Source organism: Megachile rotundata, chromosome 14, assembly GCF_050947335.1.
Source record: "Megachile rotundata isolate GNS110a chromosome 14, iyMegRotu1, whole genome shotgun sequence".
Taxonomy (NCBI): domain Eukaryota; kingdom Metazoa; phylum Arthropoda; class Insecta; order Hymenoptera; family Megachilidae; genus Megachile; species Megachile rotundata.
This window is the reverse complement of record NC_134996.1, coordinates 6,251,647-6,275,134: the sequence shown is the minus strand read 5'-3', so window position 1 is coordinate 6,275,134 and position 23,488 is coordinate 6,251,647. Positions and strand designations below refer to the sequence as shown.

The window sequence follows — 23,488 nt, the reverse complement described above, 5'->3', positions numbered from 1 at the left end:
ACTTTTTGCTTCAAAAAACGTTGTTTTATTAACTGCTTTGCAAATATAGGCTGCATCAGATATTTTTTAATATTTATCGAAGAATTTTGAATGGTATATTTATTATTTCATTATTGTTAACTTTTAGATCATTGTTATTCTATGTGTTAAAATTTTGAATATTTTTTTTAATTCAGTGTTGTTTAAGACCTTCATGGTTTATAAGGACATATTAAATGCTTGTATCTAAATTCGGTCGTTTATTTAAAAAATAAAAAATTTCTTTATTACACATTCAAAAGTTCCATAAATCCGTCGGAATATTAAAAAAATGTTAAAAGAATCAAAAGCTTAAACACTACGTATCTTATTATAAATAAAGCTTGTAGTATAACGACCATTTTAGTGAATAAAATTATTTCATGTAATTGTACACTTTAAATTCTCATTTAAGTTAAACATGAAAGCTGTTAGAGTTTAAGATGCAAATCCCGTATTTTCTTCGGCGTTTCATTTGCTACACCGCCGTGGCTAGTAAAAGAATCGGATTTGTCGCATCGTGGAAGGAAATCAGTGCAGCATCGGTATTAGCTCGCATTCCATTGGCTCTGATACCATAGCAAGCTCAGCAAAGAGTTCACGAACCCCCTTGGCTGATATCCGAAGATGGCCGTGAACTGTTCGAGAGGAAAATGAGACAGATAACGTAAGGGGGCAAATCGAGGTAGGAAGGCAACGAGTTCTTGTCGCGCAGCAACAGTAAAACAGGCCAGAGATAGACCGTGTGAGATCGAATCGGTACCGAAGTAGAAACGAAAGGATTCCAGCCTCTCTTTCGACTTAAGGAGTTACCTTCCGGCTACCTTCGATAGTCTCGAAGATGCACCGTATGCTCGAAAAATATAACCAACCGATAATAATCGCCAGAACGATGCTTATGGTCTAAGCTGGCTCGGGTGGCGAACAAGTCCGCTCACGAGCCGCCGACATTCTTTCAACAAGGTTGTTTACTGGATAATAGAAGAAGCTTTGGGCAACTTTGGATTCTATCGGAGCGTTACTATCGGTTTTATTCTATCGATGCTGTTTTGTAGCGCGGAAACGTTCCACAACAATATCCACGTATTTTTAGTGCCTCGTTATTTTGGCTGATGGCAATCGGACCTTGCCATTTAACCTGTTGAGAATCGAACACCGGGTGTTGGAGAGCGGGATTGTTTCTGTAGTCAGCTATATTAAGCTGTCGGTGGTTTTAACTTGATTCGAATCGACACACGTGTTGCTTTTGTAGCTGGCGGTAGCCGCTCGATAAATGAACGTTGTATAGTTAACATATCGTTGCACGACTGTTGTGAGAAAATGGGTTTTGGAACTTCTACGGAAAGTGTCGATAAAAAGTAATGAGAAACTGTTAAATATTATTGAAATTTGTTAAATATTATAGTTTTGAATATCATCAGCAGATGTGAAAATTTTAGTTATTAATTTTCAGCTAGTGATGAAATAATATGTGATGATGATATAAAACTTTTGTTATAAAATATAAGAATGCATATTCGTTAACGAATAAAATAACTGTTTCGTAATATTTAATTCCTTAATGAAATATGAATATTATTATGTTAAAATTTTGATTTTGTTATTGAAATATTGGTATCACAAAAAAGTGTTCATTAAAAAAGTTTGATTCAAAAAGTGTAAAAAAATAAACTAATATCACTATACCGTTTTATGGCTGAGTTAACACTTGTCACTGTGCAGCTAATACGTACCTGTAACATAAAAAAAATTATCTCTAATTATTTTCACAAATCCCCAAATTTTTCAATTTTAAAATTTAAATTCGAAAAACTCAATAGTTGGAGGAGTTCCAAACTCCCCTTAATTTTTTATCGAAAGTTATAACTTTCAATAAAGCAGCAGAATTTTCAATAACTTTGAAGGAAAAGAATGTTCAATAACTTTTTCAATTTCCATAACTCTCTGCAAAGAACTTATCTCAATCATGCCTCTTTCCACTCGACATCCCAGTAATTTAAAGCTGAATATAAAAGAGAAACCTAAACAAATAAACTAACATGCACTTCTTAACAAAAATCGACACAGATTCCAAGAAAGTCTCTTAACAAATTTTGCAATTTAAAGAAGAAACCTGTGAATAGGTTTGGTAGTTACAATGTTAAACGAACTTATTTCTGAAAGCCTACAAGAACTCGTTCTCAGCATGGATATTAATTAAACGCTTCTAAACGCTTCCGTGGAACAGAAATATCTAGTGGAGTGTCCGTACAGTAGACTACCGTATTGCGAATAACCTTTCTGCTGGCAAATTTGTGAATGAATGTGTTAAATTTATGATGCCGGCGAATCGCAGCAGCAGTGAACGCATTTCAGTATCCCGGAACGAGTCAGGAGATCATGAATGCGTCGCAAAGAAGTTGTTTCCCCCCTTGTGGCCACCTTGTGTTACCGCACAGGAGGACGCGGTAATAATCCAGGTGGACGCACAGTGCGTGCGTTATGCCACGCAGCTATCATGTCTGCTCTTTTCCTGTATTCACCTGCACGCACGAGGCGTGCTGGCACGTAGTGGACGTATACACAGTGTGCCTCGGCTAACTTGACCGCGTCCAACATCTGTTAAACTGTATAATCAAGTGCAACGTAGGCTACATTTTGATAATCGTACGTATGTACTGTTGCAAATTTTCATATTTATATATTTGATAGGTTTTTAGGGTTTGGCATTTTTGAATTATTGTGTCATTGAATTGTTGGATTATTAAAAGAATTATGGGGTTATTGAATTAATTAATTAGTCCAATTATTAATTTTAATAAATAATAATATATATTAATATTAATAATTACCGAAGTATTGAATAATTGAATTATTGAATTACTGAATTAATGAATTATTGAGTTATTAGTTATTGAGTTATCGAGCTATTGAGTTATTGAGTTACTGAGTTACTGAGTTACTGAGTTACTGAATTATTGAATTACGAAGTTGTCGAGTTATCGAATTATCAAGTTATTGAGTTATTGAGTTACCTAATTATCGAGTTATTGAGTTATCTAGTTATTTTGTTATTTAGTTATTTAGTTATTTATTTATTTAGTTATTTAGTTATTTAGTTATTTAGTTATTTAGTTATTTAGTTATTTAGTTATTTAGTTATTTAGTTATTTAGTTATTTAGTTATTTAGTTATTTAGTTATTTAGTTATTTAGTTATTTAGTTATTGAGTTATTGAGTTATTGAGTTATTGAGTTATTGAGTTATTGAGTTATTGAGTTATTGAGTTATTGAGTTATTGAGTTATTGAGTTATTGAGTTATTGAGTTATTGAGTTAGTGAGTTATTGAGTTATTGAGTTATTGAGTTAGTGAGTTAGTGAGTTATTGAGTTATTGAGTTATTGAGTTATTGAGTTATTGAGTTATTGAATCATTTAATCATTTAATCATTGCATTATCGAATTATCAAATTATTGAGTTGTTGAACTATTTAATCACTGAATTTTCCAATTTTCGAGCTCTTGCATCTTTTCAATCTCAAATTCCTAAATTCACAAATCCCCTATATCTTCATGCTCCTAAATAGATTCCCAAATTTCTAAATTCTCAAATCCTTAAATTCCCTGGACCCTGAATGCCGATTTCTGTACATTCTTAAATCGCAAAATCTTAGTATACCACTATCCCCAAATTTTTAAACTTTCCTCGTACCACTATTCCCACATTCCTACTCCCCCAACATAACAGTAGCCCCAAATTCCTGCCCATCCTACATCAATATCCCCAAATTTCTACTCTCCCAATATACCAACATCGCCGAATGCCTGTCCTCTCAAAATCCTAAATCCACGAACTATTTCTGCAAAAATCTGCCGCAAATCAGACTCTCCAAAATATGTACACATTACTCGAATTAAGTTTACAATCGTCAGCAGCCAATATCTCAAAAACAAAGCCGCATTTCAGAAAATAATAAAGGAATTTGCGCACCGTTTTCTCCAGATGAATCCAATATCCTAGATGAATCCTAGGTATCCATTTTTCCGACATTTGATACAAATATCATACGGTTTTTCTCCGAACACTCAGTATATGCAGGTAAACGAAGTAGCATCGAGGCTTACCGCACTCCTGCCACGAAGTACCTGACGGTGGTCGGAAGAACACGCGGCCCCTGCTCGTAGATCAATGGGACACGCTTCCAGTGTATTCCCGCGACTATAGCCTCGATTGTTGTTCATCATACGACTGTACGACAGGGCGGAGGGGGATAGATAAAGGGGGACAGATAGGGCGGGAAAGGACGGCAGACAGAAAGGGAAGAAAGCGGCGTGTGTACGAGGCATCAGCAAGAGCACACACGGCGTGCACCGTGTCGCCACCGAGGATAAAGGAGTTGTGGAACGCGGCGAGTAAGAAACACGCGGAAACGGGTGACAGTTCGTGCCGCGGCCATAAGAGTCACGCTATTTCGCCCATGGATTTTTTCCCTACTCTTCCACGTCCCTGTTGTTGCTCTTTCTCCCGGGTCCCTTTTATCTATCGAAACTCCCCTGCCGCCCGCCTCTCCATTCGCCTTTCCATCTTCCTCGTTTCGCGGCACCACCAACAACATCTCGGGTACGGCGATCACGGCCTCAGATAGAACCACGGTTACGGAACTAAGGATAAAAAGGAATCCGGGGAGAAACGGACCGCTGAAAAACCGCGAATGTCAGACGACGCGGTGCGCCGTATTAGATAGATCGCTGGACCAGATCGAAGATGCGCCTCCTGCGGCGTGCTCAATCAGCGACCAAGATTCTGTTTCGATTTTTGATCGGATACTGGATTACGGCTATCTTTCAAGCGGTCTAGAGACGTCGCTCGATGGAATTTAGGATTCCTAGCGGTGCACGATGCGACATTTGCGTTGGCAAGATGGCCGAAAATGTTATAGTATTATTCTGAGGCATGTTGTCAAGTTATATTCAAGAAATTTTCAATGTTCTTTAATTAATTTAACAATTAACCTCTTCCCGTGCTTTGACGAGTCCCATGACGCACTTACAACTCAAATGTGACAAACCTTACTTAAATTTTGAATACTCTTCAATTTGAAATTTAGGTCCATCTGTAAGTTGCATTATCAAGGATCTTGAATATAAAATACTCAGAACATTTTAATTTTCTTTGTTCGTTTTAATGTTATAGTTCTGAATAGTTAATCTTGACTGACGCATCTGATAAATAAATGGCACGGGAAGGGGTTAATTAATGCTAAACCTACCGGCATATAATGTGTACTAATCTGGAATTAAAAATGAAGTTAAAAAATAAATAAACGATGAAACATAAATGAGTACACATTTATTCTTTATCGTGATGAAAATCAATTCTGATTTCAAGATACTTTCACAAAATGTGTACCTCATAATAAGGAACATGCGGAGCGGTCATTTGGTTTGGTAGTTTTAGTGTTAATTAATTTTATAGGTACAGGGTCTATTATTTAATACAATGGTGTCTTTTTTTTTTAAATTTTTATTTTAACATTTTGAGGTTTATGATCTACCAATTAACTAATGTTGAAAATATTTTTTCACAAAAAATTCGAGGCTTTTAATTTCTATAAATAGTAGAAATGTACAATAATAGTTTAAATAAACTATGACGTTTTCTACGACTTATGTTTCGATGTTTGACGTTTAAGTAACTAAAACTTCTGTTAGGTGGTTTAACAGAAGTTCCTTATGCAACGCAGATCATCTAACATTTCACGAACTAAGCGGTTTGTTTTAATCGTGTTACGATGCCCGTGCGTACAAGCTCCATCGGTTATTCCTAATGGAGATGTAAGCTTGTTATATTATTTCGTCACGAAATTATTGAAGTTGTGACTTCACTAGTTCTATCGACATGTAGCTAATCAAACGACGTGCAGTGTGCTAACTGATATATGATATAACATTTTATTTCCGAATTTCAAGATTAAATAAATACGTTAGAGTAACTGTTGATTAATCATAATATGTGTACAACCCAGTGTGTCAATAAATAGACTAATATTCATTATTTGCTTATTTCTTGCATTAAAAATTATGAAAAACATTTCAAATGATTCATTTCGAAACCCGTACATTTCTAAATCCCTATGGCCATTAACTTTTAAATTCCTGTGTTCTTCTGTTCTGATATTCTGAAACTACAAAATTCCTAAAGTAAGAAACTAATTGATAAATTCATAAATTTATAAATACCGATATTCGTCTATTCGTATATTACTAATTTCTAAAACTCTAAATTTCATCTTTAAATCTTTATATTCCCTAAATATCCATAGTCCAAATCCTTGAATCTCTACATTTCTAAATATACAAATTTCCAATTTCCCAATCTTTCAATCTCTCAAACGCCCAAATTTCTAAATTCAAAAATTTTCAAATTTCCACATTTCCACATTACCAAATTTCCAAATTTCCAAATTTCCAAGTTTCTAAGTTTCCAAGTTTCCAAATTTCTAAATTTCCAAATTTCCAAATTTCCAAGTTTCCAAATTTCTAAATTTCCAAATTTCCAAGTTTCCAAATTTCCAAATTTCCAAGTTTCTAAATTTCCAAATTTTCAAATTTTCAAATTTCCAAATTCTAAATTTCCAAATTTTCAAATTCCTAAATCCCAAAATTCCTAAGTACTAATATCTCCAAATACCTAAATTTTTGTATCTCTAAGTTTCCAATACCCTAAATTGTCAAATCTCTAAATTTTCAACCTTCTAAATTATTAAATCTCTAATTTCCCAAACCGTTAAATCTTCAAACACTTACATTCTTAGACCCCCCAATTTCCAAGTGCTTAAAATCTTAAATCCCAATATTTCAAAATTCCCGAATTCCCCAATTCCCAAATCCCTAAATCCCCAATTCGCACGCATCAAAATCACCACATTGGAATATGCAAATCTTTAAAATTATTTTATTTACCATTACTTAGTACTATTTAATAGTACTATTTAATAGTACCTTAGTAATAGTACACTTATACTTTAACAGTACACTTAGTACTATTTAATTTAGTATCGTGACAATAATTTACTTTCATCATGAGTCCAATTTTTCCACCCCCACAAATTAACATAAAACTATTACTATCCAACGTCCTCAAATATCCTCACCCTAAGAATTCAACAAAATAATTGTAACTATATGTAACGAAATTTCAATTTCTACTAAAAGCTTGTCAAGTCCCTTACCGATCGAGAGTCCCTTACCCTTAAGCAGTTCCCGCAAAGGTTGAATCGATCAAAATCAAATTCTCTTATCTTCGCCGCGATGTAACACGAAAAAATTGACGTAAAAAGTATTCGGGGATTTCTATCAGTCAACAGTCCTGAAAGCTCCAGTCACTTATCAGATCGAGTGTTCCGTTCTATGAGTGAGAATCGGATTTCAACCTCAGCGCCGATTGCATCCCTTTAGCGGCGTCTAACTCGCCACTTTGCAACGAGGATAAACCGATTGTCACAGAACGAACCACTTCCGTACGTGACTAAGAAAGAAACGTGCAAGTGATTGGCAGATTAGGTTCTACTGGTCGTTGACGGTTTTACGGTAATAGAAATTTTGTCCCCTTTATCCAACTCGATTGTTTAGTTCTATTTATAAAATATGGACGACGTGATAAAAGTAGTTTAAGACTGGCCCCTTGACTATTTTTAACCCCTTTGTCTTATCAGGTGGAATAGATTGATTTTGGTTACAATATTAAAACGGAGGAAGTTGAAATTTTATGTCAAATTCGTATTGTGCAAATCTTGATTATGTAGATTATAATTGGACTTGAATTATAAATTGAAGCGTATAAAGAATTCGTGTAAGCTTAGGTTAGGTGACGTTAGTTTACAGTTGAGGCATGAGTGCGTCACGTGTAAGAGATCTATATTCCCGAATGTCCAATTTTATGAATAATCAAACTTCAAATTCCCAAGTTTTAATTTCTCAATTTCTCAATTTCTCAATTTCTCAATTTCTCAATTTTTCAATTTTCCAATTTCTCAATTTCCCAATTCCTCAATTTCTCAATTTCTCAATTTTTCAATTTCTCAACTTCTCAATTCCTCAATTTCTCAATTTCTCAATTTCTCAATTTTTCAATTTTTCAATTTTTCAATTTTTCAATTTTTCAATTTTTCAATTTTTCAATTTTTCAATTTTTCAATTTTTCAATTTTTCAATTTTTCAATTTTTCAATTTTTCAATTTTTTATTTCTTCAATTCTTCCACTCTTCAATTCTTCAATTCTTCAATTTTTCCACTCTTCAATTCTTCAATTCTTCAACTTCCCAATTTTTTATTTCTAACTCCCGAATATTTCCAATATTCCAAATAATCAAAACCATTTTCAAATTTTCAATAAATCAACTTTTCTTTAAATTGTAGTCCCATATTTTATTTTATAAATTTCTTCGATAATGTTCAATAAATCGCTTTCTTACGCAGTCTTATCATTCGAACCGTCAATCTATCGTTTGAAGTAAGATAATTTCCTCGTGCACCTGTTAGGGATTTCTACGCGGTCTTCGGAGAAAAGTTTATGGCAAAAACGCATCGAACTGGATTCTCGGTTGTAGATGCGGGATGGTTTTTGTGACGGGTCCGCAGCAGCGCTGACCGCGAACAAGATTATCGTGGTATCGAATTCGGCACGAAAATTGCCGCTGGAATTTCTCGTCGTATACCAAGAAAAATGATATCCGTTTTAAAACGTTAACGTATAAAACCGCAACGGAATTGAGCATAGCCGTTACAACACGAACGAGCTATTTCTTTGCCTTCATAGACTATGGTGTTTACCAGTAGTTACGGTGTTCGCTGTCTTTCGAGTAATTTCATTCGTCATTGCTTAATATTTTTGATACGGTATTAATTTAAAGATATTTTCCGTGTGGATTCGTTTCAGTTCTTTTTATGCATGGTGGTATATCGTGTTTTGAGAAATATTGGGACGTTTATGTGTACTGACGTATGAACATATGTGCATTCGTAGATACATACATATGTATGTTTATAGATACATATATATACATACATATGCATCCATGCATAGATTCATATATATGTATATTCATAGATACATACAGATACATACATATATATTCATGCATGGGTTCATACATATATTCATACATACATACATACATACATGTATATATTCATACATACAGAAATTTGGTGATGTGAAAATTTTTCAATTTAATGATGTGAAAGTTTAGAAATTTAAAAACATCAAGTTATATCATTTGGAAATACTTCAATTTTTCAAGATTATATGAACTAATATACATGTATGAACTGATACATGATATATGTACATATGTATAATAACCCACACATATATATATATACATACATACATTCATTCAAATACACATATACATATATATATACACATACATACATACATACATTCATTCATTCAAGCACACATATACATACATACATTTATTCAGACACACATACATTAGCACATACCTACATACATGCATGCACATATGTATAGATACATGTATGATCTACTTTAATTTAATGTAGTAACTTAATTTAATAATTTAGTTAGTAATTTAATTTATTCCAGTTTAATCATTTATTTGGAAATTTAGTTTAGTGTAATGTAATAATTTAATTAGTAATATAATCTAGATCAGTTCAATAATTCAATCAGTAATTTGATTTAGTTTGGATTCATAATTTAATTAGACATTTAATTTCTAATTAAATGGTTTAACGCAATAATTTCATTGAGATTTGATAGTTTAATTAATAATTCAACTTATTGTTAGTTTACTGTATAATTTAATTGGGAATTTAGTTCAGTTTAATTTAGTTTAATTTGATGATTTAATCAGAAATTAAATTTGGTGCAAAGTGATAGTTTAACTAGTAATTTAACCTTGTTTAATTTATTCATTTAATTAATAATTTAATTTAAAATTACTACTGTGTAAAAATAAACAAACGGGACAAAGTTAATTGATATCATGTTAAGTAAGGTAATTATGGTAATTTTACAAATTTAAAAAATGACCACTAACAATATCAAAATTATTTAAAAATTAAGTAGTATAAATTTGTAAAAAATGAAATAATTACATGTGATGTTATTTACGCTGAGTGCAATGACAAATTCGTTTTAAGCGAAGAACGATTTATTACGAAAACATTGATATCATTTCTTAAAAGATCGTACTGTTATTAGAAATAATATTTAAGAATTTTGCTATGCCTAGAGGTACGAACAGAAGAATAATATTTGCTTTATCGTGTTTTATCATCTGTTACTCAGAACTATGTATAATGCCACGTTTTTTCGTAGCTGCTGCAATAGCAATCTCTTCAAATTTAAAATGTTGAATGAAATTCGGCTGCAAGTCTGATTAGTTAATTCTTTCTTTAAAAATACAATTTTCATCACATTCTTAAAATGTTTTAAATATTTTATTATTTTGTTACGAATAAGATCAGTCACTTGATTCTCTTTTATTTTTGTCACATTTTTATGGAATTTTAAATATTTTATTCTTTTGTTATGAATATTATCAGTCACTTGATTCTTCCTTTTTATTTTCGACACATTTTTATGAAATTTTAAATATTTTATTCTTTTGTTATGAATAATATCAGTCACTTGATTCTTCGCTTTTATTTTTGTCACATTTTTACCATACTCCCAATATTTCATTCTTTTGTTATGTATAATATTAATCGCATGATACTTCTCATTCATTTTTGTCACATGCTTACATTTTAAATATTTTATTCTTTCCTTAAGAATAATATCAATCATTTGTTTCTTCCATTCCGTCTCATTCTTACGATATAACTATTTTATTTCTTCGTTAATTTTTCTTTTTTTAATAATCTGTATTTTTATCATTTAAAGTACCGACCCGTTAAAATTTTACGCAATCAAATCGAATGCTACAGGAAATGTCCTTCAAATAGCTAATAGGAATTCTTCACTTCAGCAACGTGTATTTCTTCAGAAAATATGGGTGACAGTCTTTAAACTGCTGGAATAACCACTTTGCTTATTCAGACTTCGTGTCCTCCTGCTACGTTGCAAGTCTCGCGTTCTTCTTTAAACAAAGTTTATCGTCATAGGAACATGTCTGTCCGTCAGAAATCTGTCTTGTATAGGTACGTGTTCAACGTGGCATAAAATATAAGGTGTCTGGGAAGTTTTAAAACATTTTTACGTACGTCTGCTACTACAGAATATTCTTTAGTTTCCAAGCTAAACGTTGAGAAACTCGAATTAAAATTAAATTAATTTACAAACTTCAGATTTTTAATTTTATTTATATGGTATTAAAAGTTCGTAAAATAATTTCTGTCGTTTTATTTTAATTATTTAAATACATTCAATTTGTGGTTTAGTAATTTATAATTTCTAAAAAATTTCTAAAAAAAAGGAACACAAATTTTTGGAGAACTTACACTATCAAAAAACTGTCACATTAATGATTCTTCCTCGAACAGCTTCAACCATTAACCTTTTGCATAAATTATTAAAATAAAATTCCTATAAAACCTTCGAAACAAATTCCTCTATCCAAAGAATTTTTTTACATCAGTTCCCAGTTCTCGGTTCGAAAACAGGAGCGTGATCGATGAATAAATTAACGGAGAAATGGCGAACGTATTCGGCGCGAAATATTTCGCTTAATCGTCGGTGAATACCAGCGTGTCGGTAGCAACCGTTCGAAAAAAGGAAAAAGATAAAAACCAATAGCAATTCCATTATTCGCCGATCGAAAATGGTTCTACTGAATCATAAACAAAGCCCATCCATATTCATGCATGGGGATAGATTTAGTTATGTCGAGGAACGTATGCTCGGCTACGTGATAAAATTACGAATATTTCCTGTGAAGCTTTCTTAACCGGCGAATATAGTCGGGCACGTAAGCCGGAAGCGGGTTTCAAGCGGAAAACACCGCGATGTCATCGCGTGCGTCACCCCTGCGCTTAACTTAATCTCGCGGGGCGCACGCGAGCGAGCAGCTTCGTTTGATGGAAATTTCGAAACTACCCGCCTCGCTGCTGCTTTCAAATTACCCTCGACAAAGAACGCTTCCCGCTCGGAAAATTCTGATTTCGATGGAATCTCGCGAGAATTTAGAGCGCGTCAGACCGGCCAGGCGAGGATTTTTAAAAAATTTAATACTTACGCCCGACGAGGTGACGATATCCCCGTTCTTCCTTCGCTATTCGTATACGGGGTGTTCTCATAACGCGATATTTCACTTATTTTTAGTCACACATGTGTCTTTAGTGACACGATATTTTTGCATATGTGTTACAGCGTCGGCAATATTTCGCGAGGATTACACAATGCGAGAACTTATTTCCTTTGAAGTCCTATTTATAAGTGGATTCAAATTATTGTTTAATGCCGATATTTCTACTTTAACGCTCACATAACATGTGTGTGATGATTGATGAACGTTGGTTGCTTCAATAATTACCACACACAGGAAAATATTAAATTTGTTGTATTAAATGTGTTGTAATTGTTTTCGTTTGTGTTATGTGTACGTTGATACATGTTCCATTATTTCGTAAATTTACAGGTTTTTTTAAATTAATTCTTCAAAAATAGTTTTGGACTCTGAGGACGTTTGGGCGGCCATTAAAGTGTTAATGATGTTTCAGACTGAACGACTATGTCTGTTTTGTTCTGAAATCAACTTTACATTAATTTCATACGAATGATGTATTATACATATGTTATATATATTGTTACATACATGTTACATATGTGTACATATGTATATGTTACATAAGTATGTATATAATATTACATATACTGTTATATACAGGGTGTTACCTGTAACGCAACTCACGATTTTTCTCCCACTTGCAGCCACCTTACGAAAAAAAGTTTAAAACAATATTTGCAGGGAATGAAGTGCACAATAGATATTAGTAAAGCAAATTTTGAAAACTGTTTGTTGCCTTGGCAAAGTCAAGGTCACCTTGGGCTTTTTAAATAGGAACATACATTTTTTTTTATTCATAGCTTTAGAGGACATTGAGACGAATTCAAAACATATATTACATGATATTTTTATTAACATATTACTCGATTTACAGAAGTGGAAATGTGAAGTAAAAGACAGGAATATTACGTGATGGAAGGCGGCATACATTTTGAACGTGTAATTAAATAAAGTGTATTTTTCTTACATTCTAGCCGCGTGTGTACATTCAGTAATCTCTTTGGAATCAAATAATGGTTACACTACAAAAGTCAAAAGCTAAGTACTTCACATTTCCTCTGCAAATAATGTTTTAAACTTTTTTCGTAAGGTGGCTGCAAGTGGGAGAAAAATCGTGAGTATCGTTATAGGTAACACCCTGTATATGTTACATATGTATACGTATACTGTTACATATGTATACTGTTACATGTAAGTTACATTCACTCTTCAAAACCTACTGAAGGACATTTGAACTTATAGTCCAGAGAAACTAAAAACGGTATTATTGTATCGATAGAAGCTTGAATCAAGGTTTAATCCTCTAGCTCTGATATTGTATAGTTTCATTATAATATTTTACTTAAATATATTCTATATTTATTTTAGTTATTATTCTGTACTTTCGGTACATGAAACGCTTCTTACCCACTGAAACCTGACATGAGGTTACATTATTCGTTATAAAAGTAAACAAAAGACATTTTTTGGACTATTAATATTGAGACAATGTTATATTATTTGGTCATTGATTAAAAGGTGAAATTACGAAAATAAGTAATTCTTAATAATCTGTATCATAGCGTGTCTGCCCACAAATGTCAGTTTTCACTGCCAAAGTGAACACCGTCAAACTCACATATGTTCGACGCTGAAAATTCAGTTAAATAAATTATTTACAGGAAAACTAACACCAGAAACTGTTGAGGACTCTTAAAAATTCAGACAATAATACTCCAGTAAACTAAAAAATGAAACTGAGAAATTAAGTAACCTTGCTCTTAATAATTTATATTACACCGTGTCAACTTATACTCCACACGTGTTCCAAAAAACGTACTCACACTAATTAGTCATTAAACATACCATTAACTTTGATTGACCTATTTGCTTACATATGTACTAACATAAGACGAATCACAAGATAAGTCTTTTTTTGTTAATCACGTACGCATACGCACACGTCTTCATATCACACACGTTTGAAGTGTGTTCATTTTTTCGGAACACACTGTATACGTACAAATACGAATGTACACTTTTTTCGATACGTCCCATTGGAACGGTAACGGTTTTTTTCCCCCCGTGAAAATAGAATGTTGTCGATTATGGATTCACGTTGAATGTATCGACACACCGTGAAATTTCGATAACGTTTTGTCTGCTTCACGAAATTTGTTACGCTGGCAAATGAAATTTTTTGTTTCAATGTTCTACACGTGTCCTGCGTTCAATCTGATTCGGTCTTCGATTGACTTTGATGGAATAATTCCATTCGAGGAAATAAGAACATTTTTGTATTCTTGTTGTTATTGAAAATATTTCATTTATTACATTAATTAATAGTAAATGAAATTTTATAATGAAATTTTAATGGAATATTTTCAATAACAACAAGAAGATAAAAAAATATTATTTGAATGGAATTATTTTATATATATGAAAATAATAAAATACTTCTATATACTGAAAATGATTCATTTACATGAAAACTAAAAAAAGAAGCAAGCAAAAAAAATGAAGCAAATGAATTACAAATTCTTCTGAGCTCCAAGTGGAAAACTTAGAAACTGGCAATTACTTATACATAAATTAATTTCAGAACTAGATATTAATTAGTACGCACCGAGATACTAATTAGGCACTCTATTACTAATTGCCCAAGCAGTCAATATAAATTACTTCAACACTCGTAATTTTCTGCCGTTTCCACCACTGCGTGCAGAATTCATTTTCTTTTTCATTAAAAAGGTAATTTCATATTTTTTCACACTGGCATCGTTAACCACTTTGACTTGTTAATTGATTCTTATTACTGAAATTGATATTTAACAGCGTTCAAGCTAATGCCGTTCAGCTCTTCATAACATTCAAAGGTATCGGACATCCAGTTAGATAATTGAGAATAATTGAGTAATCAAGTAATTAGAGAAATATACAGACTCTGTGTAAATAAAATATAAATATGCTAAAAATTAAATAACTAAAATGGTGGAATTAGTTCTTGATGTAATTGATGAGATGTTCATTTATTTATTGAGTATCAATATATATTATTTGAATTTTATTGTTAGTCCTATACAAACTATCTAATAGATATATACACTATGTATTTGATTATATACTATTCATACTATACTGTATATCTAATGGTATATCTAACAGATATATCCGACAGATATCTATTAGGCACCTCAATCTTAGGTATCTATTCAGCTATCTCTACCTAAGCTGTCACATATATTCAAATGTGCCAATCAGCATCTACCATCCACCACTAAAATATCAAAATATCAAAAGAATATGAAAAAATTGAGTTGCGTATTCAGCAATTCTCATCCATGCAAATACTTAAACTTCAAAACAAATAGAAAGATTGAACTATGAAGGTGCGGCAAGGTTAATGCGCAAAATTGCGTGGAAAATGTTTAGTGGGCGGTGAAAATTGGTAGAAGTTGTAAGCATACGGTGGTGAATTTCCATTAACCGTAACAGGAAACGAAGAGGGACTGGACAGGACACGGAAGGAGCAAGACAGAGTTGGAGGTGTGGGCCAGCAGCTCTAATACCGATCTCTATCCGAGTGCAGGCGGTCGCAACTACGGCGCAACTAATATCTTGTCCGACGCAAAACCGGAATACTGCCAGGGATTACAACTTGTATTAATTACGGACGACATTACGCCGGTCAGATTAGAAATCGAAGGAGAGGATATCCAGGACTCGTGGCAAGCTTTACACGCTGGGAAATTCCTCCATCAATATGCCGGTTGCTGGAACCTCCCGCTGCCTCTTTTAATTACCCGCCACGGGAAACATGGCTTACCCTGGCCACAATGAACATCATATCGATGAAAACGCCGGGAACATTAAACGATATTGTTTGCTTCCGCCTTGTTACTCACTTGTCATTTGTACTTGTCTCGTGGATGGTAAAACTACGCGCCAGGAGTTAAGCTCGATGAATCTTGCAGGAGTTTCCCTTGAAATTGATAATCCTTGGTGGGTGTCGCGTCCTCGTAATTGGACCAAGAAATTTGTTGTGGAGACGTGACGATGTTTGTCATCGTCTCCGCATTTTTAATCAAGAGTTTTCGTTCGTTTCTGTACAACTGCGAAGTTCTAGGGGTTCCTCAACTTATGTAGTACCTAACTTATTTTAAATGGTCCAACAATTCAAGATCTAGACTAATTTAAGTTCTCTCCGTAATCAATTTTTACATAAAAAATTGGTTTATTTTATTTTCTTAGAAAAATTTCCTCTATCTTTTTGCTATTTTAGAAAATAAATTCAGTTGTGTCTCAGATATAAAAACCCTCCATAAGATCATTGATTTAATTATTAATCTCAAAGCTTATTTTAAGTAATTCATTTTCGTTCTTTCATTAATTATATATTTTTTTAAAATTTGTTTATTTTATTTTCTTAAAAAAATTTCCTCTATCTTTTTGCTATTTTAGAAAATAAATTCAGTTGTGTCTTTCAGATGTAAAAACCCTCCATGTCGTATTAAACTACTCCATAAGATCATTGATTTAATTATTAATCTGAAACGTTGTTTTAAGTAATTCACTTACGTTCTTTCATTATTTATATATTTTTAAAAAATGTATAAGTCCTCTTTTCTGTTTCATTGCGTTTAAATGCCTATCTCTTTCAGCTCTTTCATTATAAAAATAACAAAACTCTCACAGAATTTGCCCATCGTGATCCTTGAAAGAGGGTGCATTTTCTCGTCAGAAATCGAGCAGGCGTCACATTTTCTTAAACGGCCTCTACACCTGTTCGACAAATATTCAAAACCGTCAGCCCATTTTCGATTCTCGTTTCAGCATAATTTTACCGTCGGTTTTTTCAATACCCATCGATTTTCGATGCCGGCCGATGAATAATGGATCAGGAGACGCGTCGCGGAAGAAATTCTAATTGAAGCGGTATGCAACGCACACGTCGGCAGCGTATCAACGACGTAAGTTAAACGTAATCTGGCTAGGATCGTCTCGAAGATAGAGGTTGGATTATTGATTTAAGGAATGGGGGAGGAAGGTTGCTTCGTCATGCGGTAGCAATTCCTGAAACCCAACGTTCCCCTTCGAGGCTCTGCGTTTCCTCTCCGTTGAGCAGAGTCAATTAGAGTCTCGATCCGAGATTTTCAATCTTCAGTCAAGGTTGCGTCATGCCAGACGGATAACGAATGGAGACAGAAACGAACCGATGACATAACAAAAACAACGACTATTATAAATGAAACCGTTTTCTCTTGGCCAACGCCTACGGAATCTAACGGACTCCGTCAGCTAAATCCCGCCGTGATCCCCTGGAATTTCGAAAATTTAGCCTCTTCGAGCGTGATATTGATGTTACGGGCTTGCGGTGTGGAAGAGTTTCGAAGACGAATCGTGTAAATGTACGTGGTGGATCGATAGTCACACATGGTGATAATGTTTAAACGCTTTGGTACTTAGCTATCGGGTTTAGGTGTATTTGGAGACAACGGTACTTTGGACGAGTACTGAAAGGAATAGTGTTTGACCATTCATGTTTGACTTTGGAAAATTAAATATGGATTTAAAAATTTTTTAATGAGGTAATTTTCAAGGTTCATATTTTCATATTTTTTGATTTCTAAATTTCTGAGTGGCATTCTTAGATTTTTGTGTGTGGTAATTTGTGTGTTTTCACATTTCTAAATTTCTAAATTTCTAAATTCTAAATACTTAAGTTTTGATATTTCTAAATTTCAAAATATCCAAATTTCCAAGTCTGCAGGTCCCCAAATCCATAAATCCCTAAATACCCAAATCCTTAGGTCTTAAATACGTAAATCCCTAAATACCCAAATTTTTAATCCCCAAACCCCAAATTCCCAAATTCCCAAACTCCAAAATTCCCCATTTCTCCAAGTTCCATATTCCCAAATTTCCAAATCTCCAAATTCCCAAATTTCTCAATTCCCTAATTCCCAAATTCCCTAATTCCCTAATTCCCCAATTCCCCAATTCCCCAATTCCCCAATTCCCCAATTCCCCAATTCCCCAATTCCTCAATTCCCCAATTCCCAATTTCTTAAATTCATAAATTCGCAAATTCCCAAATTCCCAACTCCCCGACTCCCAAATTTCCAAATTTCCAAATTTCCAAATTTCTAAATTCCCCAATTCCCCAATTCCCCAACTCCCCGACTCCCAAATTTCCAAATTTCTAAATACCCCAAGTTCCAAATCCCCCAATTCCCACATCCCCCAATTCTCAAATCCCCAAATTCCCAAATTCTCCAGTTCCCCAATTCCCCAATTCCCAAATTCCCAAATTCCCAAATTCCCAAATTCCCCAATTCCCTAATTCCCCAATTCCCAAATTCCCCAATTCTCCAATTTCCCAATTATTCAATTCCCCAGTTCCCAAATCTCTCAATCCCCTAATTCCCAAATCCCTCAATACCTAAGTCCCTAAATCCTCAAATTTTTAAATTCCCAAATCCCTAATGATTTAAAGCCGTAAATTCCTAAACCACGCCCTCCACATATCTCAATCTTGAACTCCCCAAATTCCTGCATATCTAAATTCCTAAATCTTCAAATCCCCCAATTTCTAATTTCCAAAATCCTACATCCACAAACCTCTGAATTGTCAAATTTCCAAAAATTCGAAACAGTATTAAATCAGTACAAATACTATACTGATTCAATGCTTCAAGAATTTCTATCATAATTATCGATAGTTATAGGTACTTCACGAGCAGTGTTCTTTTAATATGTCCTTACAATGTAGACACTTATATAATATTATGCCATGTAACAAAATTAATATTTATAACTTCATAAAGCATAAAATGAATGTTAATAATGAGGCGTATAAAGTACTCCATATAAGAAATAAATACCGGGACATTAACTCTGTTTGACATGACCGTGTTTTCATATATTTTTACACGCTGCATAATTATACCTTCCGCAGACATTTTCATTTACTTTTCTATATTTATTGATGGTGCTGCATTATAAAATGGACTATAATTCATTGATATATTTCATTAAAAACTTTTACAGTCTGCGACCGGAAGTCTGTTAATTTACTTCTTAATATCAGTGGTTACCTATAAAGAAACCAGTAAATAAACTTTCATGATTTATGAAAGCTTGAATTGTTCAGTTGTTCTCTGAACGCGAACGACTTTTTATATTTTTTGTCGATGTTCAATTTAGTTGATATCCTTTAATACGATATTACATGAAGCTATAAAACAGTGAGTTTGCTAAATAATTAATTTGAATATCGTATGATAAGTGATAATATCGGACTGTTAATTTACTTTTTGCTGCAGGTAGTTATTTACTATAAGAACCGATTGAGACGTTTCTTCAATCGTTAATGATACTTCGGTAATTCTATTGCAATAATAAGACTACATAAGAGTATTATCCCTTTCTGATCTAAGCGGATCGCAGAAGCTATATGTATTTAATTTATAATCATACTTTTTGCAGTAGAAATTTCATTTAACTCTCATAGTAGAAATAAGCAGAAAGTTAATGCAAATATCGTAGTAGAATTTGCTATGTTTGATACTACTAATATAGATGCTTTACATTAATTAATTTCATTCGTTAATTATTTAATTGACTAAATTGTGGAAATTGTCATTGTAGTTTAGGTTATGTATAAATCAGTTTGAGGTTAAGTTCAAACATGGTTAGATTACTTTAGGACAAGGTAAATTACATTTAGGTTAGGTTTAGTGTAGATTTAGTTAGGTTTGATACTACTCATATAGGCACTTTATCTATATTAATTAGTTGCATTCATTAATTATTTAATTAATGACTAAATTGTGGAAATTATCATTGTAGATTAGGTTAAGTTTAAATCAGTTTGAGGCTAAGTTCAAACGAGGTTAGATTAGATTGGGACAAGGTAAATTACATTTAGGTTAGGTTTAGTGTAGATTTAGTTAGGTTTGATACTACTCATATAGGCACTTTATCTATATTAATTAGTTGCATTCATTAATTATTTAATTAATGACTAAATTGTGGAAATTATCATTGTAGATTAGGTTAAGTTTAAATCAGTTTGAGGCTAAGTTCAAACAGGGTTAGATTACATTAGGACAAGGTAAATTACATTTAGGTTAGGTTTAGGGTAGGCTTAGTTAGGGTAGGTTTACGTTCGGTTTAGGACAAATTTAAGTTACCTTTAGTTTAAGCTTACGTGATGTTAAACTTAAGTTTTGAATTTCGATCGTGGTTATATGAGGTGTTAGTGTTTAATTTAGCTTAGATCAAATTAGCTTAATTTAATTTAGGTTTAGTTTCGGTTAAGTTTGTCAAGGTTAGAATACATCAAGCTTAGATAACGTTAGATTAGGTTAAATTAAATTTGAAATAATATGAAGTAATCTTCCCATTTAATTATGTTATATATGCGAAAGTCGCAGGATGCCTCCATTTTAGATAGGCAAGTTGCGCGCGCAGCTTGCTTTGGGTCCAGTGCCATGAAACAACCAATCATAACAGCTGAGCTCGCGACATTTTATAACGAATTAACGGAATTAGAAAAAATGTTTTAAAATAGCCTAATCTTTCATGAATAAAACAAAAAAGAATTTAGCTAAATCGGTTGAGTAGTTTCTGAGAACAAAATTCCTTAGTGTACCTTATTTTCGCCAAAATGGACAAAAATTGCAAACTTTGACGGCTTGTCATTCATTAACAAATTCGAAACCGGCAAAATGATGACTTAAACTCCCCCTAATTTCACATGGTCTACAACATATTTCGATTAGAGCAAAATCGGAGATGGTGACTTCCAAAAGTGATCGATTTGGCGTGGAATGACCCTATATTCTTCTATCCTCAAAGTTGCTAACATAAAGTAACATTCGTAACGAGTCAACAGTCGTCTACAAACAAATTTTCCTTCGCATTTTCGATTCACTTCCCTTTTGCCAGCTTTCGTGCACTCTGCACACCCCCAATACACACGCATTATAGCCCCTCTAGCGTGAAACAGTAACTTCCGTGAAATTTTCCTCTTTTTCGTATTTCGAGGCGGCTCTCGCCATCTCATCGAATGCCCAATCCGGAAAATACGATAGACGCTGGAAAATCTGCCGGCTCAAGACGGATAAAGTCGATTTTCTCCAGTCAACACACGGTGATTTCAATTTGTGTTGATTTTTGACACGGCAAACAGACTTTCTGCATCCCACTCCACATCTGCCTCCGCTTTTATTTGTCTTTCTTCGCGCCACGGCACCAGCCTCGGTTCATTTAACACCCGACATCCAACGCTATTTATCGCGTTACTTGCAAACTATTTCGTTTACGTTCTCGCTGTTTTCACAGAGTGCTCTTCTCTCCCCCTCTAAGAAGATTCGATTACGCCCCCCTTTTATCCCTCTCCGCCTCTCGGGCCACGTTGGCGGTGCTTTTAAAAACTTGAAGGATTTCAACGGGCAAACCGGTGATCCGCTTAAAAATTCCGTGAATACATTTACCGAGTCGTGAGTTCGTTACTCAACTTCGCATAATTGAAGCGTGAAAGTGATGGCCGCTTAAGGAATCTGATTATCTTCTGTTGAACGAGCAGTTGGTAAATTGTTGTGAAAAAAGTACGTCCCTACCGTTTTTGAGATCGCGCAACAAACTGCGATACTTCATCGACAAACTATTAAATTATCTGCAACATTTCGCGAGATGAAATTTCATCGGAAAATCCTCACGCGATAAAATTGCAATTGAAATCGCTCGAAACAGCTTGAAACTTCGTTTAATGTTTCGCGTTATAAATTTGTTGCTTGTTATGGAGCTTGCCAATTAACTCGGGACGAAAAATCAATTTTGCGCTGATCGTGTTAAAAAGTGTGAAAACAGTTGAGTGCGTGTGTGTCGACGCATTTATTCCTAAATTCGTACATTTCTAACTAGATTTTAGGATTCATGGATTTGTATGTGCTTGTATTTGTATAACTATATTTTGACCTACGTCAGATTTACTGATTTTTATTTTTTTATATTTATATGTATTTTGATTAGAAAATCATAGGTGTTTCTTCATTTCTAATTATATACTGAGATATTCGTATATTTATGCTTATATTTTTATGTTCTTATATCTCCTAATTCCAGTTCTAACGTTTGATATTCATATGTAGCAACATCCTTAAATATTGATATTTCTATGTACTGAAATTTGTATTTTCCTATACAAATATCCACTATATCCTTAATTCCCTGTGTACTTAAATTACCATACACTTAAATTCCTTCATCTCTAAGAGATTGCTTCCTTAGATCTTTATATCCTTCAATCTTTAAATTTCTGTCTTCAAAAACCTATAACTCTAAATAGTTGAATTTCTAAATTCCTATATTTACAAATTACTATGTCTTCAAATCCCAGTATCTCCAAATTCCCATATCCCCAAATTGCCATATCTCCAAATTCCCATATCCCCAAATTGCCATATCTCCATATTCCCATATCTCCAAATTTCCATATCTCAAAATTCCCATATCCCCAAATTTCAATATCATCAAATTTCCATATCTCCAAATTGCCATATGTCCAAATTTCTATATCTCCAAATTCCCATATCTCCAAATTGTCATATGTCCAAATTTCCATATCCCCAAATTCCCATATCCCCAAATTTCAATATCATCAAATTTCCATATCTCCAAATTCCCATATCTCCAAATTCCCATATTTCTAAATTCCCATATCTCCAAATTTCCATATCTCCAAATTTCAATATCTCCAAATTGCCTTATCTCCAAATTCCCATATCTCTAAATTGCCATATCTCCAAATTGCCATATCTCCAAATTGCCTTATCTCCAAATTCCCATATCTCCAAATTCCCATATCTCCAAATTGCCATATCTCCAAGTTGTCATATCTTCAAATTCCCATATCTCCAAATTTCCATATCTCCAAACTCCCACATCTCCAAATTCCCGTATCTCCAAACACTTAAATTTCCAAATCCCAATATTTCTAATTTTCTATATTACCTAATTCCTATATACTTAAATTCCTATATTAATAAATTTCCACATTCCTACATACCTACATGCCTATATTTCTATTATTATATCTCTAATTAATCTAATTTTTAAAAATTAAGAATTAATACCTTGAAAGTATAAAAATTTGAAAGTCAAGAACTAAAACCTTGAAAATACAAAAATTTGGAAATCAAAAATTAAAACCTTGAAAGTACAAAAATTAAAAAACTAAGAATTAA

General features: G+C 33.3%; 2 protein-coding genes across 3 annotated transcripts in view; one reads left to right on the top strand and one right to left on the bottom strand.

Moving 5' to 3' along the window:
- Nucleotides 1-23,488, bottom strand: part of neo (ZP and PAN domain-containing protein neyo) — a 474,339-nt gene that overhangs the window by 277,320 nt on the left and 173,531 nt on the right. The window lies entirely within an intron of this gene.
- Nucleotides 1-23,488, top strand: part of Atg16 (Autophagy-related 16) — a 792,563-nt gene that overhangs the window by 645,532 nt on the left and 123,543 nt on the right. The gene's annotated exons all lie outside the window — the stretch shown is intronic.